Consider the following 27,244-nt stretch of genomic DNA (forward strand, 5'->3'; position numbering starts at 1 on the left):
TAATTAATACTTACAGTTACCAGCATTGCAGATATTTGCTGTCTGGATAAATAAATTAATTAATAAACATGAGCATCATTTGATTCCTTTCTCTACTTCACCTCCTCTGTTAATCAACTACAGAATTTTGGTCTTTCCTTCTCCTTTTTGAATTGTTTTCTCTCTGCTCACAAGACCATTATGAGAATTAGGCACCACACCTGTCCTAGGGGAGAAGTCCTATCAACTCCAAAGTCCTCTCAATCCATCACCTGGCTTCAGACCCTTGCTCATATCACACTAAATATTATCTATTTACAAAAGAAAATGCTAGTTTTCTCCCTTGTAAAATATCTTTTAATTAAGTAATTCATAGACAAATAATAATTGTGCATACTTATTATGTTAAACATATTTGAAATATGTATAAATTGTGGAATGGCTAAATTGAGCTAATTAGCATATGCATTACCTCACATACTTTTTTTTGGCGAGAACAATCAAAATCTACTCTTTGAGCAATTTTCGGGAATACAGTATATTGTTGTTAACTATGGTCACTATGTTGTACAATAAATCTCTTCAACTTATTTCTCTTATCTAACTGAAACTTTGTGTAATTTGAGCTACACCTCCCTGCCCCCTCCAATTGTTTTTAAGTTTAAAGAAATGTTACTTTATTTTATGTACAAAGCATGGTTTCTTCCATTGGGTAAATGCATTAAATAATCTATTCAAGAAAAATCACTTAGTCCCACTTGATGAACTGATCAAACACTGTTTTTCAGTCCCCAAAGCTGAACAAGACACCTACAATGCCCCTCCAGCAACTCCAGGCAGCTAAGTACAGCTAAGATCTGCCATGACCCATTTTTCTCTAACTTACTAGTGTCACTACTGGGAACCCCATTTTCCTAGCTCATAATTTCCCACACTTACATTTCACTAGACCTTCTGCCACTAAACGTCCAATAGTTAAATAAATATGAGAAAGACTGGATTAAATAGGTCTTCATATTGTAGGACTTTTCCAAGCTTTTTACTCTGTAAATTTATACAGTAAATTGGGGGCAGAGAGTACTCTCTCTGTGTTTCTTCTTTCATTTTGAGCAACACCTGTCAAACACCCTGGAATTCTGGGAGAAACACTACTTTAGTCATTCTTGGGAGTGGTATTCACATATCTATCTCATTCTTTGCTCTATTACTTCGCCTTGAATAATGTCTCTCTATCCTGCCTTTTCTGTCTACTTGGATGAACTGTATGTTTGTTTGAGAAATTTTAAAAGTTTAAGTTTGTGTTTATATTAAGACAGCCAAGCTACATAGTCAGCTAGGACTAGGAAAAGTGGACTCTGGTAAAAATGTGAAGATTTTCATGGAGCAATATGTTCTAGTGACAGAGGAAAATTCTAGTCAGAAACAGGACACAAACAGGGAAGTACAATGTCATAGACTAAAGAATGAAAATGATTTCACTCTTACCGAGTAAAATCCTGTGAGAAAGTTTTGTGGTGCTAAATTATACACACAAGCTGATAATTATGAGGATTACCTCATTAGAGTGTAGAAGTTTCAACTCTAATTACAGGTGTCTTATTCCTTCAGGCTGCTAAAACAAAATACCCTAAATTGAATGGCATATAAGCAAGATTAATTAATTTCGTACATTTCTGGAGGCTAGGAAGTCCAAGATCAAGGCACCAGCAGGAGCAATTGAAACTGAGAATCTTATACAGGGCTTGTGTAAATTTAAAAAACCTGATAAAATCTTTATAAAAAATAATTTGGAAGTAGGTATTAACTTAAATGTGCCCAGATTCTTGGATCCAGCAATTCCATTTATAGAAAACTTGTCTACAGAAAGAAGTAGAGATGTGTGCTCAGATTCATAGCCAAGGCTGTGTATTACAACAAAAGTTAGAGTAGTAAAAATTGGACAATCCAAATTCCCAAGTATATATATAATTATCAAAAGCTTTATATTCAATACGATTGGAACTGTATTAGTCTGTTTTCACACTGCTATAACAAACTACCTGAGACTAAATAATTTCTGAAGAAAAGAGGTTTAATCAACTCACAGTTCCACAGGCTTAACAGGAAGCATGACTGGGAGCCTCAGGAAACTTAACAATCATGGCAGAAGGTGAAGGGGAAGCAAGCACCTTCCTCTCATGGTGGCAGAAGAGAGAGAGAGAGTGAAGGGGGAAGAGATACACTTTTTTTTTTTATTGGTAATATTAATTTTTATATGTTAAAACATTTTGCCATTTTATCACTACAGGAACTTTTTCATCCTTAATCATCAATTATTGTTAGTTGTGTTTTATTTTATTTATTTATTTTTTTAATTTATTTATTATTATTATACTTTAAGTTGTAGGGTACATGTGCATAACGTGCAGGTTTGTTACATATGTATACTTGTGCCATGTTGGTGTGCTGCACCCATCAACTCGTCATTTACATCAGGTATAACTCCCAATGCAATCCCTCCCCCCTCCCCATGATAGGCCCCGGTGTGTGATGTTCCCCTTCCTGAGTCCAAGTGATCTCATTGTTCAGTTCCCACCTATGAGTGAGAACATGCTTTTAAACCATCAGCTCCCATGAGAACTCACTACCATGAGAACAGCCAGGGGAAAATCCACCCCCACAATCCAATCACCTCCCACCAGCCCCACCTTCAACATGTGGGGATTACAATTCCACATGAAATTTGGGTGGGGACACAGAGCCAAACCATATCAGGAACAATTATAAACACATGCACATGCACACAGGCAAAAGTAGAATGGGAAAAAATAATAGTAGTTATCTCTGGATTGTGTCAGTATAGATGATAATTATAATCTTTTGCTCAGTATCTTATATGTAAAATTTCTCCATATATATTCATTTTATACTAAGAAAAATTATTATTAGGAACATTGGCATTAGTTACTAGTCTCACTTTTTATATTTGAAGATACTTAATCTTTCATATACTCAGGGAATGTCATTCCCAGTTGTTTACAGATGCTGATGTCATACTTCCAGAATTCAGATTTCAGTGTCCTGGCTTAATATTTGTATGGTTTTGAAGCCACTTACCCTCTCTAAACCTCAGTTTCCTTATCTGTAAGAGAGGGATAAAATAATAATCACTTTTAGGGGTATTAAGGGAGTCAGAGGAAGTAATGAGTACCTAGTACAACGGTTGGCATAGAGTAAATCCTCAAAATTCAATGTTATTGTGAATAACTTTAAAACAGAGACATCTACCCCAATATGTTGTTGTGGAAATTAAATCAACTGATATATTTCAAAATGTCTATATTAGGACCTGGCATAGAGGAGACCTTCAATAAATATTAGCTCCACTCTGCTTTCTGTCCTGCCCTTTTCCCCTCCCTATGGAGTGTGCATGCTCCACTCTCCAACGGAGCAGGCAGGAAGCCAGGTGCTGAGTGTGCTGCCACCTAGCGGAGCATTGCGTATGCACGGAGGCAGCCTGGTGTTATTTGTTTGTTTGCTTATTTATGAATGTATTTATTTTGCAGGAAATCATATAAACCCATTTGTCACACACCTACACAGGATTTCTGCTACCCTTGCCCTCTGCCGGATTGGCTTGCTTTTTCTTCTTAATGAAATTCTGTAGAAGATTTTCACTTGTCAGGTAGCTGAACTAGAACCAATTACATTGCATTATAAAGGGCAAGGAATGGAAAGCCACACCAGCATTCCTTCAGCTCAATCTTTATAGAGATGCCTGGGTAAGAAATAAGTGGGACTCAGACTGTGAAGGGGGAGCCCAGGGGTCTCCTCCCGCCGTGTGGGGCATGTGATTCCAGGGTAGCAGAGATGCTGGTCTTGTGGTTGTGCCTCTTGTATTGGATCTCCCAAGTGAAAGAGAAGGAAGCTGCTTGACCCCCCCCATCATGGTAGAGGACAGAGAGAAATATGAGAACAGTGTAGACCACTCTGAAAATGACCTTCTCCCTTCATCCTTTTTCTGAGAGCTAAGGACTTGCTCAGAGTGGCTACATATCGTGTAGGTCCATAAACACCTCTCTCATCAAATGAACCCATTTCTCAATATTTCATGGAGGGAAGCTTGGGACAGAGAAAAGGCGTGGACCTTAAGCCCTGTTTTAGCCACTCTTTAGCAGTGCAATATTGGAAAAGTCATTTCACCTCTCTATGCCTCCGTTTCCCAAATTTTAAATTGAGAATAATAATGATCACGACAAATTTGTAAGATGACATAAAACAATGGGCATGAAGATATGAGATAACTTCCAAACACCATAAAGTTTGACACCTGGGGGACTAATTTTTAAAAAGCTCTCCTTTTCCTTTTAGGTTGCATTCATTTTCTATCTAGGCTGCAGCCTGGTGAGGGAATGGTGGTGGGGCCTAGGAACTGCAAGGAGTTGTTTCAGGGCCCTTGGGGTTTACCGTTTGACAAATAATAGTTCTGTGATTATCCAGCCTGGCAAAGGGTCCAGGGTCCAGGCTGCAGGTAGGCAAATTAGAAAGCAACAATCAATTACTTGGGGTCTACTGTGGGTTATTTCATAGTTAACATGATTGGCTAGGTATCAGTGGATCTGGGCTCCAAGCCCAGTTCTTTCATGATCTTACAGTGTGCCTTTGGGTAAGCATCTATCTTAGACATTTATTTCTATGTCCAAAGAGGTAAAGTGAATTGTTCAGTTTTACTCATCTAGTCATGTCAAGGTTTCAAACCTTGTCTTTCTGATTGTAAATCCTGGTACACTCCAGTCACAAACATTTTGAAGCCGTGTATCCCTTTAAATCATTTTGAAGTTGAGTGCCTGCCTATTCAGTTTACCATCAAACTAACCCTGCCAACACTAATATCCTCCTCATATTGCTCAAAAAATGGAGACAGTTTCTAGAGAATGTGTCTGATTTAAATAAGGAAATTCTTATTTAAATTTAAAAGTTCAGAAATCACCCAGAATATCTGTGATTTAGTTACTCTCTTAAGACTTTTTTTTTTTTTTTTTTAAGCCTACAACATGTTTTACAGCCAAATCTGGAAGGAAGATTGGGTTCAAGCAAACAATGTGGACAATACAAGGAGGAGAAAGAGGCTCTTTGGGGTTTATATGGTTTGGAGATGGACAGAAATTTGAATTCATTTTCTCTGTTTTCTTGCATCTTATTTCTTCTCCCTGCCCCTCACTGCAGCCTGTTAATCTAGAACTGCTTATACCTCTGTATACTCTATCTTTTTTCTGTAGTCTGGAGTCATAGGACCAGATTTTAAACCTCAAATCTACCACTTACTAAATATGTAATTTAAGGAAAGCCACTTTACTTTTTGATCTTCAGTATTTTCATCTACAAAATGAGAATAATGCTAACTACTTCTGAATGCCTCTGTATTAATTAAGTCAAACATGGAGTTTACATTCCAGTTCCAGAAAAGTCATTTAATTTTCAATTTTTTGGTCACTTCCTAGTTTGTAGTGATTCTAAGCAATATCTAGACATCATTCTCAGTCCTCATGCTTCTGACCTCTTGGGGAATTGCGAACAATCTTGAATTCAGAGATAATCCATTGTATGTGTTTGATAGTTAGTAAAACTGAATCTACTGAATTTGCTTGCCTTTTGTGGCTCACTTGAGATGTAGTATACTATGTAATATTTTACTCAGGAAGTATATTGTCTCTTGAATGCTGTGATGTGTAACAACACATCATGGTTGATCTACTGAGTTCATTTAGGCAGAATAAATTAAAGTGAGTTTGGGGTATAAGAACAGCAAATCCACAGTGAATTGAGACTTTTCTCTTTTAATTCATTGTTGCATCATAGGTCATGAGGATAGAGCCCTCATGGATGGGATTAGTGCTCTAAAAAGACCTCAGAACGTTCCTTTTCTCCTTCTGCCACGTGAGCTGATAGCAAGAAGACAGCTGTCTATAAGCCAGGAAATGAATCCTCACCAGACACCAAATCTGCCAGCCTCTTGGTCTTGGACCTCCCAGCCTTCAGAACTTTAAAAAATAAATTTCTCTTATTTTTAAGCCACCTAGCCTATGGTGTTCATTTATAGCAGCTCAAACTCATTAAAACCTTCATTTTAGATGTTTTGCTTTCAGCATTTGTATAAATTCGCATAGAGCTCAGTTGGTCTCAGAACAAGGTGAGTATATCAGAGAAAATGGGTATTCAATAGGCTTTATGGTACCTGGGTTGGAGGGGAGGAAAGGATGCTTGATACTATATGGCACAGTGAAGTCAGACCATACTTCCATGTTCATGATGCCCTTATCTTTTGAAGTAGCAGCTCAAAGACGACTCTAGGAAAGGCCTGAGAAATCAAGCCTGACCAGTCCTGCCACGTTCAAGTAGGCTGCCTAGCTATTGCCAGATTGTTATTGGGTGAGGGGAGAGGGGAGGGATAGCATTAGGAGATATACCTAATGTAAATGACGAGTTTATGGGTGCAGCACACCAACACGGCACATGTATACATATGTAACAAAGCTGCACATTGTGTACATGTACCCTAGAATTTAAAGTATAATAAAATAAAATAAAAAGACAGCTTGGGAAACAGGCTGTCTTGCATCAAGTCATAGAATTCATTCACAATCTGTTTGTTTCCTTTATTTGTTTTATCTTAACTGGCTGAACAATGAGGGTGAGAGTTGGATGAAGGGAAAAAAACAGAAAGAGCATACAAATTGCTTTGGTAACTTCCAACCTCCTGAAGTTCAGTAATGGTAAAGAATTGATGTCTTGTTTTCTAATGAACCATCAGAACAAATTCAGTCAGAGAGGGACAAATAGTAGAGGGGTAGAGCAGAGACTGCTTCAATTCAGGACCACTTGGGCACTAGTGTTACTTTGAAAAGTGTGTACCAGGCGCAGCCTGAGAGATCCTTAGGACACATCTCTACATTAAATAATAAGTCTCATGAGATCTGATGCTTTTATAAAAGGCAGCTCCTCTGCACATGCCCTCTTTTCCACCACCAGGTAAGATGTGCCTTTGCCCCTCCTTCACCTTCTGACATGATTGTGAGACCTCCCCAGCCATGTGTAGTTATGAGTCCATTAAACCTCTTTCCTTTGCAAATTATCCGGTCTCAGATACATCTTTATTAGCAGCATGAAAAAAGACTAACACATACATTATGGCTAGAAAGAGTTGAGCCAATCCTAGGATTCAGTCTGAAATGTTGAAGGAATGTTGGAGTCCTGTCTTATGGGATTTCACCAAGGGAGGCTTCATGACTATGAAGACCTGGACAAGGATGGAGACAGACAGGGACCTCCTCCTTTCCACAAATGTGGAAGAAAGAGTTTTGGAAAGAGTCGTTTTTCCAAAGCCCAGTTACCAATAGTCTGATCATTACAAAAGTCTCATCAAGGTCCCTTGTCTTAAAGGCAGCACAGAAACCTGAATCAGAGCTATCCTTCATCTAGCTAAAACAGCTTTGGTAGAACGCCTATTAGCAGTTCAGGTGCATCTCATCAGGACAAACTGGCTTCTAGTAATCCCGTGCCTTGTGTTCTAGCCCTAGTGACCAGGCTTCTCCCTGGTTTCAGGGAACAACATGCCATTTTGTACCTCATGTATGAATTGAGGCCTAATTTTATTTCTTAGTTCCAAATATGTTCTGACAAGGCTGGAGCCTGGTGTTGCCAGTTCCATTCCTTTCCAAGGTGAAGATTCTTTGCCTCACTATCTAATATGTTTTGGATCTGTGTCCTTGCCCAAATCTCATGTTAACTTGTAATCTCTAATGTTGGAGGAGGGGCCTGGTGAGAGGTGATTGGATCATGGAGGTGGATTTCTCAGGAATGGTTTAGTACCATTCTCTTGTTGCTGTTGTCTTGATAGTGAGTGAGTTCTTGTGAGATCAGATTGTTTAAAAGTGTGTGGCTCCTCTCCTCCCTCTGTCTTGCTCCTGCTTTGCACCTCTTTTCATTATATGACAAGTCTCAGGTATTTCTTTATAGCAATGCGAGAATGGACTAATACACTACCACTTCTAACTCAGTTTGGACTCATGATTTGTTCTCAGAAGTCTCTCTGTTGCTTTATAGAATCTTTACCATGCTGCCTCTGTGATTCCCCACTGCCATGCTCAATCCGCTTGTAGAGAAAGTGTCTTATTTTTCCAATTCCCAGCACAATGCCATCCAAAGGTTTTCCTAGGTGGAATTCCTGACATATAGCTGCCTCTTCCTTTCTCCTTTAGCGCTACCTGGGAGGGTGATCATTATTTGCTTTCCTTGGAACACAGAAGTTGGAGGAGAATTCCTAGTATAATTTGCCTCACACCTTAAGCCCAAATGGCTTCCAGCACTGTTTCAGAAGTACTCTCTAGAAGGAAAAGTCAAGAAGTACAACATCCTCTGTATTAGCCTGGTTTCTCCGGAGAAATAGAAACAATAGAATATATATGTATATTTATTCTCTCTCTCTATCTATATATATATATATATATTCTATTGTATACATACTTCACACACATAATATATATGTACATATATAAACACATCTGAATCTCATTCAAAACACTTCCACAGAAACACCTAGAATAATGCTTAACCAAATATCTGGGTTTTCTGTGGCTCAGTCAAGTTGACACATAAAATTAATTATCACATCCTTCCCTCTATTATTCCAGAGGCTGAAAAATACACGGTGCACTGCTGCAGTCACTAAATTCAAGGTCATTGACATGAATATGATTTTTCAGGAAGGAGCTTTAAATGCTTAGCCTTGAAGAAGAGGTTTAAAGAGAAGAGGTCATTTTGTTGCCCTTTCATTGCTTTTGGTCCACATTTCCTTTAGGTATATTCCCTGAGCACCCAACTACCTGACTTATCAGACCCTTTATTTACCCACCCCAGAGCCTCCACCCTTGCCCTGTCTATGCCTCAGGTTTGTCACAGAGCTGGGTTCCTTCATACTCTTTGCTGAAAACAAATGTGTAATACATTATAATAGCTACAGCAACAGCTGTTTTCTCTTGCATGCTTATTGTATGCAATATTTTACATATATTAGCATGTTAAATCCTCATAACAACCCATGAGGTATGATGATGCCTATTTTGCAGATACTGTGAGAGAAAAACAAAAGGATTAATGAACTTGCTTAAGGCCACGCAACCATGAAATGGTAAAACCACAATTCAAACCCACATATGTCTGATGCCAGAGTCTGTGCACAACATAGTTACCCACTGTGCTCCCTGCCCCCCACGTCTCCAAATTATTTCACCAAAGCCTGAGTAGCTGGCTCAAATGGAAAATTTTATCTCTGATTCAGCCTGGTAGCTCAACACAGATCCGAACTCAGTGATCTTTTCCAAGCACTGGCATAAACAGAAAGATTGAAAAATCCTATGTGACTTCTCTGTGAGCAATTAAGGGACTGCATTCTGTAGCATGCCATTCAGCATTCACTATTCATCATCACAAACTTTCAGACACACTGAAGGTCACGATTGAAAACAGTTATTTTAAGAGATGGCATTGTTCTCAAAAACCACAGTAGGACCATTGCAAAATGATTTTAACTCAGATCTATATTCAGAGATGAATTCTTCTTTCAGCTCAAATGACGCAGGTTTGTTAGTTGGGGTGTGAGTAGGAGGTGGGGAGATAAAAAGCGGGGGACAACTATTCATTCCTATCCATCTCTTGCTCACATTCTGATAGTTATTTATTTCCCCTGTACTTTTCAAACTCTTTCAAATTCTTTGCCTCAACCTAGCATCTCCATTTCATTTAACTTGTCATAGGAATATTTTTCAATAAGGGGAAATCTTTAAAGAAAATTGAAAAATATAAGACATCTGCATAATAAAATCTTTTTACAAAAGATGAAAGATTTTCTTTAGGTCACGCTTTCCTCTACTTTTTTTCCTCCAAAATTATTGTAGGGAATATGCTAAAAACCTGCCCACCTTTCTCCGAGGATTTTGCTTTACTTTCAAACACTTTTTCTATTGTCACAATGAATTGCCATTGAAGATTTCAAGATTTGAGAAAACAAGGTATGAGAGGGAGAAGCTACAATATATGCAGATAATAGATGAGGTAGGGTTGTAGATTGAATGATTGGTCTGAATCCTTTGCTCCTCTGAGGTAATATTATATATTTTCACCCTCTTGCTCTTTCTATGCAGTGCATTTTCCACCTCTTGCCTTTGGGCTTGCCCATGTGACTTGTTTAGCCAGTTGAATTTTAGCAAATATGTCATGAGCATTGTCTTTCTGCACGTGTCATCACCATGAGAAGGACATACCACCCCAGAATAAGGAGAGACAAATGGATTAGACCTGAAGTGAACCCAGAGCCTGGATTCAAGCACAGCCAAACCCAGCTTGGATCACTTAATTCCCAGTCCTGTGCGGAAGCGTGAGACCTACAATATATTTCGATACCTTCTTTCAAGAAATAAATGCTCAATTTTGTAAGACACTGAGGTTGAAGGCTATTTGCTACACCACATTTTGGTGAAAATCGTTGGCAGTGACACCAATCAAATCAAGAATAATCCCACAACACAGAGCTAGAGTTCATGCAACTTCAGCATCTACTAGTATTCACTAAGTGCCAACATTGTGCTGGCAGCTTTACATGTTCTCTCATTTTAATTTTACAACAACAATGAGAGGTAGGCATTATGCAATCAATTCAAGTCTCAAAAAGATTAAATGACTTTATTGAGGCTCCATGGTTAGTAAGTTATAGAGCAAAACCCGAATCTGAGATTTTTCTATTAAACTTGCTCTGCTTTGGAAAAACATTTTTTTTTTCTTTTTCAATTTAGTCCTTTGAAATTGAATTTGTGCATATTTTAAAAATAGGATAGACAAAAGTAGTAGCCATACTTTACCATCTACTGCATTTTGGGTTTATATCATATTCACATGTTTCTCTATTTTTTTTTTTCAGTGCTCATATTCACTCTTGTAGATAAGGATAGCTGGGATTACTCTGGCCATTTTACAGATTAGGAGACTGGGACTCACCAATATGGTCTTGATATTCCCCCAAACTTTGTCAAACTTTAGACAGGTTTTTTCCTGACTTTAGGCCCCTGACCACCTATTCTTAGATCATTTGCTTTAAAGAACTTGTGATTGTGAATAATTTATCTCTCCCTTTTACGTGGAAATCTTCTTGGACTCTTTTGCCAGTTTTACATACAACACAGTGATCTCTTTCTTAAGGATCTGGGAGCCATTCTTTTCAAATATTATAATCAAAAAAGACAGTGCCTATATCTGCCAGTCTCTGTGGGAGAGTAGGAACCTAACTTCCATAAGCAGCAATGAGCAAACCTAGATGATCACGTCACATTGACCAACATTCCCCTAAAATCCATGGTGCTTTTCCTTGAGCTCTTGACCTCTAATACAATAGTCTTAAATAATGTCTTCCTTGCATGTTTAGCTATCCAGGGCATTTTCTCTTTGGTATGAATGAAAGAATTATTCATTTAAGAAGACTCAGTAAATGATTATCAGGGTGTAGACACCAGTTTAGTAACTGGCTTCAAATCTATCTTCTATTGCTTCTTTCGGTTATTCTCATTTGTTATTGATATTTATTACTCTTGTTGTTGTGGGTTTTTTTTTTTTACTTTTTCTCTAGTCTAACCTTTAGAAGGTTTTGTTTTGTTTACTTGGCTGATGAGACTGTACCAAGGAGCCTCAGACTTTCCATTGTATAACGGAGGCTTGGCCTCAGGCCCTTACTCTTGGAAGTCTCAGAGCATTGCTTTCTTGACACTATAGAAAATGCCCAAAAATGTTTTATTTGAAACAGTTGCATGGGGTTCAAGATATTTTTAATTAAACATGCACTGTCTGAACCCTCAGCCTTTGGCCACCCATTTATCATTAAGTTATCTGCAGCTCTTGCAGCTGCCACTAGAATAAAACTTTCTCCTTTTATCCACATGATGGCAGTATAAGTTAATGTTAAACCTCAGCACACACAGCCTTCAGAATGAGTGGGGTTTTGTTCAGAACTGGCCACTCAATTCTCTCCCCATGTACCCACAGCCTCCTGTAACCCAACTCTAAATATTTCTCACTTCCCCCTTTTTCATCTTAAACAAAACCAGCCTCTTCAGTTCAAAAAGGAGGTCTATGAATGAAAAATCCATACAACAGTTTCATTATAAAAGACCCCCAGACAGAGGAGGCCAGAGTCCAGCTGCCTACAAAACCACATGCGACTAACTCTTAGTTCAGGGCTGCTGAGTAGTTGTCTATAAATAGCAGTGGTCAGTTACCCATTGTCAGCAACCTTGACCTAATCACTGTTAATCAATAAAGTCATTGAAGTATAATAGCCTCATTGGTAGTGAATTGGCTCAGGTTCAATCTACAAGAAAATAGTTTTCATGAGTATTGGGATGGTAATTATTTAATCACAGCATGGAGCCTTAAACAGATCCAGTAAGAAGAAATAAGCACAAAATCATGCTTGATACATCTTTTCTATACTTCCAGAAAAATAAAGGAGACAAAATCTTTCTGAAATTTACAAACTTGGGTATTGCTTACAGACTTTAATTAGGAAGCAAAAAGCAAGGATACGTCTTTAACAAATAATTAGAATAGCATTCCTACTTTATAAAGGGAGGGCAGATTTTCAAAAAGTGACTTTTATTTCTCATATCTTTAAATATTAGATTATCTAAAGTACACATAAGTTGGCCAGGCACAGTGGCTCATGCCTGTAATCTCAGCATTTTGGGAGGCCAAGGTGGGAGGATCACTTGAGGTGAGGAGTTCGAGACCAGCCTGACCAACATGGTGAAACCTCATGTCTACTAAAAATACAAAAATTAGCCGGGTGTGGTTGTGTGCGTCTGTAGTCCCAGTTACTCAGGAGGCTGAGGCCAGAGGATCGTTCGAATCAGGGAGGCGGAGGTTGCAGTGAGCCAGGATCTCGCCACTGCACTCCAGGCTGGGCGATAGAATGAGACTCCATCGTAATTAAATAATAATAAAGTACACATAAGTCAAGTATTACATCCTTCTGGGGAAAACATTTACTCTGTACTTAAGCTTTTTAAATTCTCATAGTAATATGACTTCCAAAATTGGTAACTAAGCAAGGCAAAGGTGTAACTACAAACTTGTCCTTTTTAGTCTTTTTTTCTACAATTCCCAACAGTAGAGACATCTTCTTCACTAATATTCCTCATCCTTTAGTTCCTTTTTTGAAATCATATTATAAATAATTTAAAAGCCAATCCTATCTCTTGTTCCTCTTCATCTCCCACAGTGCTGAGCACAGGTTTTGACACTGCTTCCTCTCTAAATGAACATTAGTTAAATCTTTGCTTAACCAACATAGCATGAAAGCAAGCTACTTGAGATCTTCGCCTAAGTGGAGACCTAACATTTCCGTGTCTAAAATTTTAACGAGGCCATGCTAAATATCAACACTCTGCAAAATCACTACCCGGATGTCCTCAACAAAATCTTCAAACAAAAAAATTTATTGGAAAGAATTTCCCTAAGATAACTATGGAAAGACCTAGAAATGGATAGAAAATATGATATTGTAAACCTTTAGCTTTCCTTTCAGAAAACAGAGGAAAAACCATTATGATATTACATGATAGAAACAATTTTCCTAATATTATTTTCCAAATTTCAAATGTGTGTGTTTGTAGGCTTGAGAAAAATGATATATTTTTCAATGCAACTGGAGAGGTTTAACAAAGAAAGCCTTTTCTGGTCCCCATGGGGGGAAATCAGCTTTAGATTGTTAGCACACACATCTGAAAGTTCAATGAACTTCAGTTAGTTGCTATGCCAACCAGCAGAAGACCTGTCCAGATATGAATTGATAACACAAATAAAATCTCCCCAAAGATGATGCTTGTTTGGCTTAAGGGCATAGCCTTTGTAACAAACCTTGACAAATCACAAGTCTGTCGGTTTGGAGGATTTATTTGGACCACTACCCAAATGTCCTTAGTGCACTATTAAAGTACCTAATTTTTTTTTTTTTCCATAGGAAATTGAGCAGGTGTTTCCAGGGGGATGGATATTTTCTTTACTCTTTTTATTTGTATTTTTATCTTTTCCTTTCCTAAGTATAAAAGTAGCAGATACAGAGAGAATTACTCATTGTTTCTGATTTTAAGAAAGAAAGGGTGACTAGACTAGAACAGTAAACCTACGGAGATGTTTTAGATTCCACTCTCACCTTGTGATTTGAAGTTGGGCAATTAATCTTTGTTTCTTAATGTCACATCCCTCACTGCCTGCCATAGGCAGAGTCCCTAAGCTGTCTGTATAAAAAGCCCTTGATGAATGTATTTGGAAGAATTTCTTTGTAGGTTTGCTTTGAGCTTCTGTTTGCTCTGTATCCTCAGAGCAAACTAATTTGGGTAATATAATAGTTTACACCAACGTCTAAGGGATTGGAGAAGATAAAAAATGCTACCATACTTTTTCCATGTATCATTCCATTATTGCCACCTTGAAAGAAATATTTGGTTGTCACACCCCTCTTCAGCAATCTGGAGTGTGTCTATTCTAAGAAATAGAAAAGAGTGTACAAAAACATGTTGGGAATTTTAATGATATTGTTTTTGTGTTCTGAATATGCACTATAATACATATGCCAAACAACACCAACCTATGAAATAGAGTCACCATAATTATATTGTTTGTTTTGTATACTATGACCTAGACTCACTTTTATAATTTTTCCTTTAACTTCTGGATCTCCACTTTATATTAGCTAATTTTTCCTTTCACCTCCTTGAGACAGTCTCCTCTTTGTTGAAGCCAAAAAGGATATCCAACAAGGTGTGGAATAGATATAAATAGTAGTGTTTATAAATTAGATTCCTTTTTTTTTCAGTTCAGATTAGGGAACAGTTTCTTGCCAATGGGCATAAGGACTTTAATTGTAAATTCCTGGAGAAAGAAAATTGACTATCTAAAATATTCTTAATGAAATTCACCTTCAGTCAGTGAACATTAAAAAATGACAAGGTAAAAGTGGACATACAGTTCCCAATGGTTTTATTTTATTCTGAAATTTTCCTATATGTTGTTGGTAGATCAGTAGCAAAGGTGTACCTATCCTTAATCAAATTAGTCTGTTTGTTCTGATTGTCAAAGTGGGTCTTATCTCCAGTGGGAAAACCATAGGACTATTTATCTTTGATTCTTATCTCCCAGAAAGTAAAGCAAATCTCTTCAGCCTGAAGCGGATTGAATTCAGAATATTACAAGGAAAGCCCAGTACTAAGAGATATAGAACTTTCCACTTTTCTGTTTTTGAGTAGTAGTTTAGATTCAAGAACTCATTTGGAGATGAAACACAGAAATATCTAAATTAGGATAATATTCATAGGGTCACATATTACCATAGGTAAATTGATAAAAGCCATGACTTAGAACAACTGCAAGTTGGTGAAAATTCATAACCTGCCTTCTCTTTGCTATATAATAAACCATCTTAGAGCTATTGAAGGAGAGAATTCTGAATTAAAGGATATAGTTCAAAAATGTTACTCAATAAATATTTGTAATTGTTTGTGATAAGTGATACATTAAGTATCAATACAATTATCTGTTTTGTAATTGTGGAAGGGGTTGGTGGAAAGCATGACGGTGATCCTGGGGACAGTGGCAACAGCCAGAGCAACGGGGACCTGAATGTCAAGCTGTTAGAAGTGCTGAAAAATTTAGCTCTGCACAGATGCTCCTCATGATGTATGGGTATTTTACACCATTCCCAATATCTCATGGACTAGTATTACAAAACAAATTTTGTAATCAAATGTTATTCTGAAAAGAACAATGCACACTCTCTTATTTATATTATAACTACACTGCTTTGGACACAGTAGAATATATTAGTGAGGGACAAACCAAGAATTTTGTAGAAAATAGTATTTGAGGCTGGAATGGAACAATCTGGATGATGAACAGAAACTTCTGAGCATCTAGTGACCATATAAGGGGGAGCTAAAGAGACAGCAATGATAGTAATACCTGCTTTGGTTTTCTGCCTGATGTATGCTGGCTCCCAGTTTCTGCTGAGGCAGTGCCAGTATCTGCTATGGAAATTCATGAGGAAGGACAGAAGAGGTGCTGTTCTCTCACCTTCACTTTAATCAAAGTAGCTCTATTTTTACCTGTCTTTTACACTGAGTTTCTGTGAAGGATCTCATTTGAAGAACCAGATCTATTCTAAAAAATAAAACATTACCTGCCATAAAATCCTATTGCTCATTGAGAAGCCCAGAAAGAATGGTTAGGCTTTGTCTTTGAGTAAGTAAAACAATAAAAGATGAACATCCATGCCTTAATTTTCCACAACAATAGTTTACAAAATGCAGTCCCTCAGCCAACAGTATCAGTATCTCTTTGGAAGTTTTTATAAATGCAAATTCTTGAACATTACCCTAGACGTATCTAAAGTAGAAACTCCAATAAAGCTGAGCAATCTGCATTTTAACAGGTGTTTTAGTTGATTCTAATGCATGTTCAAGTTTGAGAACAGTGGCCTAGAGCTTAATTTAGTTTAGTAAGTAAAACAAATGAGGTAGTATGAATAGAAAGTCACTGTCAGTGCAGTAGTGCACTTTCTAAGGAAAACCTCTTCCAAGTATATATCTTAGTCAGTTCCAGTCTAAATCATCATAGAGAGAACCGGTTTTCAGTTTTAGAGAAAGGAAAAAATGCTTCCAGTCCTTCTATTCCTCCAGCCCCATAAATATCAGTCAAAATAAAGCACTACTGTAACAACTTAAAACCATTGAAAAACGCTTTGAAACTCTATCTCGGCCCCAAGCCTCTTATTTGAAAATAGTTGGAGCTAATTAAGAGACAATGGTAAAGTCACTGACATGTTATAATTTGCACTGGTTAAATGCAGTCTTATATTTTGTTTCTCATGGATTAAAATAACTGTTGCTCATAAATTCCACTCCATCCAGGTCGCCAGGTGATACACCCATAGGAACAGTGCTAGAAGAAACTGTAGTCACAGGGAATGAGGCAGGATCATAGGTTGTCAGTTTCCTTCCCAGAACCAGGGCATTTGCCATATCAGTTACCTTCCTGAAATCATGACCCATCTGGGTGAGACAATGCTAGATTGTGCTGGAGTTACATTTGGACTTTTCCTCAATTCTCAACCCTGGCTCTTCTTGTTTTATTTCAATGATGTTATGCCACTAGATGGCTCCAGAGTGTCTACCTGCACATGAAAGGCCAGAGATTTGAAAATTGGAGTGCGCTTTGTAAGCTATCCCTAGCCATGGTCCTCTGCAATTGAATTCCACTCGACCAAAGGTGATGTCTCATTTTCTCTCCTCCATCTTTCAAGAGTGATGGTGTCTCCAACAGAAACCATGAATGCCTCAGACCAATAAAGCACGTGTCTTTTCCACAGTCCAAACTTTAAAGTCTAGCTTTGAGCAGATGATATGTGAATGCTGAAAGTGGGAATAAACATTCTGTCCTTAAATTTTACAGCATTTCATAACTTAGGTGGTTGTGGGTGATTAGAAACTGTAACAGCACAAAATAGACCAAAGATTTCCCATGCTCAAGCCTTGCTTAATCAGAGAATCTAAGAGATGAGTTATTAAAAGCCTGACCTGCCTTTTTATATTTTGTTCTAGTGGTGTTGGTTAGTGTGGAAACTCAATTTTTGTTTGTTTTAGTTTTTCTAAGTGTAAAAGTATTGTTTTCTTTTAAGTTTGTGATATGAACTCAGTTTCTTCTAGGCTTAGCTTTCTTTTCTAAATTAATCCAATTTGACAACAGCCTCTAAAATGAGCAATCATGCTTACCAAACTCTCCCAGTGTGATAAGAATTTGTTTCTGGGATGGATACTTGAAGCAAGTAGAAAGCAACCACAAACTGAAATTACCCATCCAGAGGCATGAGAGAACATGGACCAGGAGACAAAAAGCCTGAATCCAGAAGGAAGAGGGCTCTAGGGTTGAAAAGGCACCCCATGTCAAAGTAGGAGCTTCACTTTGGCAAACCAAAGCCATAAAGAATTTCAAGTTTGGGGATACTAATTTTATGAATATGCAGAGGAATTCAGTCTGCAGAAAGAATGGAATGTATACAAGGAAAATATCATATGCGAGAAAAAATTTAGACTCAGAAAGATATACAGTATAGGTATCTGAAACGCTTCCAGTTCCTACGTGCACTGTTTATACTTCCTTCAACCAAATTCCACATGTGGTTTCCTGAGTCTTTACAACCACTCTTTCCCCATCTTTTCACATTTTCCTTGAGCTGACTGTCAAAGGTTCCCGAACAGTCCTTTTTTCCCAATGAACTAAAATTTAGAAGGCATCTTTTATTGTGAGTCAACTCAAAATACTAAATTCCTTATAGTTGAGTTTATGAAGTAGGGGAAACTGTCTCTGTGTCTTTGGTCCTGATAGTTTTTTGGTTCTTTGTCACCACTGTCTCCTGACAGAATGATGGTATTGGCCTCTGACCTGGTTCTTTGCTACTCTCCACTCTCCCATAAAAGTACAATTTTTAAAACAGAAATCTATTTTTTTTTCCACTCCTTGATTTAAACCGTCTTTCCTATTAGAAAAAATAAAGTAAAAGCCTTACAACAGCTTTCAGGTTTTTGGTCTGAGTCCTGTCCACTTCTCCAGTCTCATCTTAGAGTCCTATTTCTTCTCTTCATTCTCTGTGCTCTACCACCCTGGCCTTTCAAGTTCTAGGACAGACCATTTTCTTTCCAATTTCAGAATCTTTTAACACACCCTCCCTTCCTGTTAACCCCTTCACCCTTCATCTTTTACTTCAAATGCTACTTCCTTAGGGAAGAAATTCATAACCCCCTACAATAAAAAGACTTCATTTTAGCACATTGTTTCCTGCATAACACTTATCTCATTTTGAAGCATTTATTCACATTCGCTTGTGTCTTGTCACCTATTCTCCCACCAGACTGCAAAATCTTTGAAAACCGCTACTTTTTACTGTTTTTGCTCACAGTTGCGTGCCCAGTTTCAGGAAGCTCACTATATCTTAGTTGAATGAATGAATGAATGATTCTATGAGTACTTGAAGAGAAGTTCTGAGCCCTGTAGCCTATTCTGTGGGGATTTTTTGTGTGTGTGGTTGTTTTGCTTGATATTTTAATTTCCTTTCATTATGATGCATACTTATTCTTTTTTGTGAATGTATGGCTGGTACAATGTGTCTAGTTTGCATTGTACAGTTTTTGGAAAGCCTTACATTTTGGAAGTAAATATATTTAAGAAACACATTCAATTTGAATAATGCTTCATTATAATCAAGAATCTCAGAGATGTATTCATTTTTGTGAATTGAATAACATTTTTACCTGAAGATTGGCATGAGGATGAATACATGACAAGATTAGAATTGGAGGGTGTAGGCAGAGACAATGGGAATTTTAGGCTATTCCAAAGTTTTGAAGATACTCGGTCCTTATTAAGTGAAAATTTGCTTGATATTTTTTCAGTAACTGCTACAAAAAAAAAAATCTGACCACTTGAATGACTTCAAAGCACATGAAAGTAAAATAGTCATTGCTGGCAATTTTAAATAATTTAAAAAGTATTTTCACAACTTTTCTGTGAGGGTGTGAAAAACCTCAAAACGTTCAATCGTAGCTTTAAAAAATAGAAAAATAATATAGACAGGTAGAAAGAATCCTCTTTGCTGTTATTGAACTATCTTTGCCGAGTTGAACTTATACTTCACCAAGAAAGTATTCTGAATTTATTATTTTTCATATTGTTTTCCTTTGATTCCAGTTTGATCTGTTAATACTTTTTTAAAAACATCAGCAAAAATAATAGGCATCTGGATACCTATTTCCCCATCATCTTCAATTTCCACATTTCGTCAAAGAATTTTCCCTCTATTACATCCTTTAATGTGCTTTTTGACATTCTAAAATCCCAATGCAATTTCTGAGCTTATAGTATTGCTGTGTGTCTGTAAGTACTGCTGGATGTTTTCTCATATTTTAGGAATTTTTTTCTACTTTGATTCAGTTGGGCAAGTTACATGTTCACTTTCTACTTTCCCTTTCAGGGTATTTGGCATTTATAATGCAGAGTTGAACCTTATGATATCATATCTAGCTGTCAATATTTAACCATTTGCCCTACAGAGATGGCAATTTCATGTGGAACATCCACATATAAAAATAGCTAACATTTATTAGTTGTTAGATTTCAAATACTTATAACTTACTTTTCACACATTATTTTATTTAAACTTCTCATTTTATAATCTAAAATATTCAGTATACGAGAAATTAAAATAAATTATCGACTGGGCGTGGTGACTTACGCCTGTAATCCCAGCGCTTTGGGAGGCTGAGGAGGGCAGATCACGAGGTCAGCAGTTTGAGACCAGCGTGACTAACATGGTGAAACCCCGTCTCAACTAAAAATACAAAAATTAGTCGGGGGTGGTGGAGTGCACCTGTAATCCCAGCTACTCAGGAGGCTGAAGCAGAATTGCTTGAACCCAGAAGGCGGAGGTTGCAGTGAGTTGAGATCGCACCACTGCACTCCAGACTGGGCAACAGAGCAAGACTCCATCTCAAAAAAAAAAAAAATTACCCTAATAAAATCACTATTAGGTAGGGAAGCTGGGTTGTAAACCTAGGTCTGCCTCACTCCAAAATCTAAGGTGTTCAGAACTACAGTGTCTCTTAAGGGTGATATCTTATTTACTTTTTGCTTATCATTTTTTGAATATCATTACTGAATATTCCTTTTCAGAGAAAGCTGTTATTAATTCAAATAAAAGTGTTTATTTCTCCATGGTTCACATACAAAATCCCAAATGTATTTTCCAGAAGCTATACTTTGACAAATATCAAGGTGTTTTCAAACATTTAATTTTTTTTTTTTTGCTTTTTATTGGAATAGTTTGTCATTTTGTAGATAAAAATTTTCATGTGTTCCTAAAGCAATATTTTTTTCTTAGAAACAGTGACCTGAAGCCTCTAGAAATAGGGCTTAATACCTAATAACTAAAAACATTGACTCTTCTTAGTTTGCAGTAAAGGAAAATATAAATGTGTAGGGAAAATAACCATTCATGCCAGATCACTTGCCTTCACAAATCATCCTAGAAATAAATCTGCATTCTCTGTGTGCTAGAAGTTTTTTAGAAGTGTATAAAAGTCATTTTTAATTACTGAGAATGGGATCTATGTGCAGCTTTAATAAAATTCCTTTCTAAAATGTGGAAACTGTAAGTTCAAAACCCAAATCAAATGTATTTTGTGAGCTTTGTAATATGAGATTGTATAGCCATCTGGCCTCCAGGCCATCTCTGCATATAAAACATTAATAACATTTTTAATTTAAGTAATAGATAAATCTGTTTCAAGTGCCTCAGCGTCCATGCCCAACATTGTCTGCCGATCTGTTGATCCTAAATAATATTTTCAAGCTGTGGTAAGATTATTGGTGTTCTGAAGCAATCTGGAAAATACCAAGTTCTTATGCCAGGAAATGGGTCAAAATGTAATCTCTTCATGTTACTGTTTTGATTTCAGAAATAGCTCTGTCCTTCACAACACTGGGAGCCTGTATATTTTATTCTTCTCCTGGATTTGATTACAGTTGCCATTCTGGTGTTGCAATGTAAACTTTATTAAATATCTACTTTTAATTAACCTCCTTGGCACTGGAACCTCTTGCCAACATCAGTCCCTTTTTGGTTTCTCACAACATTGCACTTTTCTCCTTAAATAGTCATCTGTAATATGCTGTCCTCACATAATTATCACAAAATAGTCCTGTACTTGTTCAGCCAAGAGAGACTAGACAGCATGAACTTTAGAGACAGAGATGTCTGTGCTTGGGTCTTAGCTCTGACGCATGGACCTATGTGACTCTGGGCAAGTTTCTTTCTGTTTTCTGACGCCCTCATTGGTGGAATGGAGACTTCACGGGTTGTCAGGGCCCCTCACTGGATAAGCAACATCAAGTGCCTTCGGTACCCAGAACACAGTTACATGCTCTGAAGGCTAATTCATTCCCTTTCTGTTCAGGGGATACATATATCACATAAAGAAATGGAAGGGAAAATGCTTTTCTTTTGTTCTCTTATTCTCTCAGTTTTAGCTTTCATTTTGGAAGAAGCTGATATTTTTTCCTTTCCTTTTTTTTTTTTTTTTTTGCTTCAGTCTCCCAAGTAGCTGGAATTACAAGTGCGCACCACCATGTCTAGCTAATTTTTGTATTTTTAGTAGAGATGAGGATTTGCTACATTGGCCAGGCTGGTCTTGAACTCCTGGCCTCAAGTGATCCACCTGTCTCGGCCTCCCAAAATGCTAGCCTAAAATGTTTAATTGAAAAAAATAATTGTATCTATTTATGGAGTTCAATGTGACATTTTAAACATTTTAATATATGCACATACTATAGAAAGATTAAATAAAGCTAACATATTCATCATCTCATCTACTTTGTGAAATTTAAATGCATGCTTTTCACATTTTGAAATATATATTAACTATGATCATGTTGTATGATAGATCACTAAAACTTATTTATTCTAAATGATATTTGTACCCATTCACCATTATCTCCCCTTTCCCCATCACCTCTCATCCCAACCTCTTTTAACCACTATTTTACTCTCTGCTTGTATGAGTTCAAATTTTTAGATTCCACAAAAGAGTGAGATCATGCAGTGTTTTGTCTCTCTGTGCCTGGCTTATGTTACTTAGCATAGTGCCCTCCAGGTTCATCTATGTTATTGCAAATAATAGACTTTCCTTCTTTATAAAAGCTGTATAGTATTCCATTGCATATGGAATGTGTGATGGATATACTGCATATATTCCAGATGCAATGGAAGACTACACAACCTGTATAAAGAAGGAATATCTATTACTATAATATAGACTTTATTATAACATAGACTAAATTAATATATAATAATACACACACACACACACACACACACACACACACCACATTTTCTTTATCCATTCATTTCTTGATGTACACTTAGGGTGTTTCCATATCTTGGCTATTGTGAAGAATGCTGAAATTAACTTGGAAGTGTAGACAGCTCTTCAACATATTGATTTTAATTTTTTTGAATATATACCCAGGCACGGGATTGCTGGATTATATGGTGATTCTATTTCTAGTGTTTTGAGGAAATTTCATTTTTTTTTTTTTACAAAATGGCTGTACTAATTTATATTCCTACCAACAATGGACCAGAGTTCCCTTTTCTCCACATTCTTGCCAACACTTGTTAACTTCCATCTTTTAAATTCTAGCCATTTTATATCACTGATTGTTTGAGAATCGTACAAAATCAAGTTTGTCTTATTCTACTTTTTAAAGATGCAGAAATGCATTTTTCTCAGACCGTTCTCATAACAGTGGGCTAAGCATGTGTATTTGCTCTGTAAGTAGCTCTTTCATTTGACATCTGAAAGCATTTGTGGTTTTCTTTTTGGCTTCTCTCTTCATGATGCTGGTAGGGTGAAAAGTCAGGATCCAGAGTTGAGCAAGGACCACAGGCATATGGATAAATAGAATTAACTATCTTGTTCAAGCAGCAAAATAAATCAATATTCTTTTACCCACGTATTTTTTCCCTTTTAATAAGTGGCACAATAAAATCTCTGGCTAATACCATGCTTGTGTGATATATTTATGTCCATGATACCAGATGTGACTGATTTTTTTTTTCATCCATTCATGAATTCAAAGAATATTATTGGCCAGGTCTTGTGCTAAGCAAATGGGAAACAATAAAAAGTTAATCCAATTTGAATCCTTGTTTCCAAGGAGCTTTCAGTCTGGTAAAGGAAATGAGATATAAACTCCAATGGTTTTCATGGAAAATAGAATGTGGGAACCCCAAGAGCAGTCCAAGGCACTTTTGATGTTTTGAAGGGAAAAGTTACTCTCGGCCAGGCGCGGTGGTGGTTCAAGCCTGTAATCCCAGCACTTTGGGAGGCCGAGACGGGCGGATCACGAGGTCAGCAGATCGAGACCATCCTGGCTAACACGGTGAAACCCCGTCTCTACTAAAAAATACAAAAAAAAACTAGCCGGGCGAGGTGGCGGGCGCCTGTAGTCCCGGCTACTGGGGGGGCTGAGGCAGGAGAATGGCGGGAACCCGGGAGGTGGAGCTTGCAGTGAGCTGAGATCCGGCCACTGCACTCCAGCCTGGGCGACAGAGCGAGACTCCGTCTCAAAAAAAAAAAAAAAAAAAGAAAAAAAAAGTTACTCTCAGTGGCAGAAAGAAAATGGATATATCTAGAAAATATTCCATATTGTTTGTATTTCAGCTTGGCCTTGAAACATTATCTCAAAACAGCTTAGAAATGGTTTATGAGTAGTGACGAGGTTGGAAGGATAGCTGAGAGGATGTCCCCACCTATGTGAGTCATCTTCAGGTTATGTTTGCAGAACCAGCCCTGGCCACTGCCCAGCCAGCTACAAACACAATAGTGCAGGAAGAAGTTGAATGAAATAGTATATAACTATGGCATAGTAATAAACTCAGATATGCCAATGATTACACCCTTGGCTCCTGACATGGTCTGACCCCCAGCCACAAATACCAAATGTTATGAGTCTGTGGCTCTGATTTACTCTATCAGGCATATCTGTCATTCTAATGGGCTAACTAATGGCCTAAATTTCAGTGTACATCTCTACAAAACAAAAAAGGCATTACAGGGCCTTGTCCTCTATGTCCTCTAACTGGTACCCTTGATCGTGTGTTTCTATTGAACTGTTTATTTGCAGGTTGAATAGTAACCTCAAGCAAATAACCTCACATTGAAGCTGAGTGTCTACCATCAGTCTCCTAACCTTCACCAGTCTTTGAGGCTTATCCCAATTTAGAAGGTGTATTTATTTAGACTCATTTATGGGGACAAATGGATATTATGGGGGATTGTATTTGGCTCATGGGAGCCCTACTTGGTTTGTCACTGCATTTCAGGATGGGTATGTTTTGAAGAAAATCATATGTGGAATGAGCAATATAAGCAAATAATATTATATCAAAACAGAGGCCACATTTGAAAAGGGAGAGTGGACGATAATGTTGGAAAGGAAGCTTAATGCTAGAAGACTTTGAATGTCAACTCTTCAAGGGAAGATTTGATGACCTTGCCAATAAGAAGACCTTGAAGAATTAGTAAATGTATATAAGTAATAAGACCTGAGAGAAAGATCAAAACCGTGTTACAGAAAAACAAACCTAGAACTAAGACATACAGTACTTGGGGAGAAAACCAACAACGAAAAACAGCTCATATTTACTTGGTAGGAGTATAAACAATTTCCTAATCAAATGAGAAGTTCTCGTGCTGTTCCCCTTCCACTTTTGTATTTATAACACATAATGAATAAAATTTAAGAGTTTGTAACAAATTTTTATTTTACTAAGTAGCTGTCAGATATCAGCATTTATTTACAAAATCAAACTATTTATATACATACTTTACAAAAATCAGTAATTAAGTCTACATGCTCAGGTCTATTTTGATAGTTGTTTCCATGGTGTAGTGATTTATTTCATCTTTAGAGCTTCAGTTTTGTTAGAGGGACTTAATGTTTTTGTAAAGTTTTTTTTTCCAAAATGGATAACTTGTAGGTTATCATATAAATGATTTAATCAGTAAAGTAAATTGGCAGTTTTAAATGATTTAATTTCTGGGTCGCAAACAACCAAGTCTTTCATTCAGGAACAAGATTACAAAAAGATATTAATGTTATTCCTGTTCTGTAAACCCATGGTACAAAGTTTGTAACACAACAAAATTCAGTTATGTTTTTGGGAGCATTGGTCCAGTTGTATGGCCATCACTTCATGTTGTGGGTCACGGACCTGCTTCTAAAATGAGCACAAAGCAGAAAATTTTGGATTAACCACTGCTTTGCAATAACTGAGTCATGAAGCTGCTCTTTAGATGGATTTGTTGGTGATAAGCTTATTTTTAAAAGATTTTTTATTTCTCCTTCTTTTTTTCTCTTGCTTTATTTATTAGGGTCTAAAACATGCTGGACAAATCATAGGTGCTCATTAAGTAGAGATACGTTTGAGAAAGGGAAACTCGTGTTTGTTACTACGTTGGAAGAGGTGTCCCAACTCTGGTATTCTAGCTATGAGAGCATGAGCAAGTTGGTTACCATCTCTGTGCATGGCTTTCTTTCATCCTTAAAATGGGGATAATAATATTGTTAGAACTGAAATAAATATCAAATGGAATGAACATATATGAAGTGTCTAGTGTGTTGAATATAGAAGTACCAAATAATTCTGTGTCCTCTGAAATATTTAAGAATGAATATTAAGAATATTTCATCTGTCAAGATGAAAAATTCACACTTGGGGAGTGAAATCCACTATCCTTCTTCAGCCAATGCATGCTAGAGATGTGCCCCAAAAGGTTCTGTATTTTCATAGATGTTCAAGTTTATCACCCCTTTAAAAATCATAAAAAAGCACAATGAACTAGATCTCCTCACATACACCGTATGCTATTTTGTTATGCCTAAAACTATGTAAATACACCGATATCTCTAATAGCTTAACAAATATTCACTGTTTCTCTCTATGACTGTTTAAAAACTTGCCTTGAGTCTCCCAGGTAGCTCTGGATAAGAAGCATCTATAGCAGTACATTTGGAAGGGAATAATTCCCAACAGATTACACTGCCATTTGAAGAATGTTGCCTGACTAATTATGCTTGGGTTGAAATGGTACTGTTGCCATATGTATATTAAAATATTAATAGAACCTCAGAATGCATCCTTTCTGGCTAGCTTTAGGGTGTGGTTTATCATAAATTGGAGGAGCCTGGTAATGGCCAAAGCCCCATATGATAACAATGCCCTGTTGTAGACTCTAAAACCATTTGATGATTACGAGCTATCCCAGCAGAGGAATTTCTTGATCTCCTCACATTTCCTGTTTACATTAGTCTTTCTGGAGTTTAAGGATCATCTTCAAACTCATTTGTGCATCAACAAAACGCCATGTATTGTCCTTCACATGGGTATAAAATCTATTAAAATGATGCCATATATAATTCTCTGAAATACTCAGTCTCAGTTGTCTCTATAGAAATAGGGGTGCACATGCTCTTATTTTGGACCTGGTGCAGACTTTTACTATACTTAAAAGCATGTGTTTGGAAAATTAGCCTAGAACTCTGGGGTGGATATTTTACCACATGAAATTTAGTG

General features: G+C 37.1%; 1 long non-coding RNA gene across 7 annotated transcripts in view; it reads left to right on the top strand.

The window, feature by feature from the left end:
* Positions 1 to 27,244, top strand: part of LOC105471471 (uncharacterized) — a 487,352-nt gene that overhangs the window by 253,135 nt on the left and 206,973 nt on the right. The window contains exon 5 of one of the 7 annotated variants that reach the window (XR_011610731.1): positions 5,818 to 6,072. The exons of the other annotated variants lie outside the window; for them this stretch is intronic. This is a non-coding gene — a long non-coding RNA (uncharacterized lncRNA). Of the gene's footprint in view, positions 1 to 5,817; positions 6,073 to 27,244 lie in introns of those variants that run through there. 7 annotated transcript variants of the gene reach the window in all.

This window comes from Macaca nemestrina, chromosome 12 (assembly GCF_043159975.1).
Source record: "Macaca nemestrina isolate mMacNem1 chromosome 12, mMacNem.hap1, whole genome shotgun sequence".
Classification (NCBI taxonomy): domain Eukaryota; kingdom Metazoa; phylum Chordata; class Mammalia; order Primates; family Cercopithecidae; genus Macaca; species Macaca nemestrina.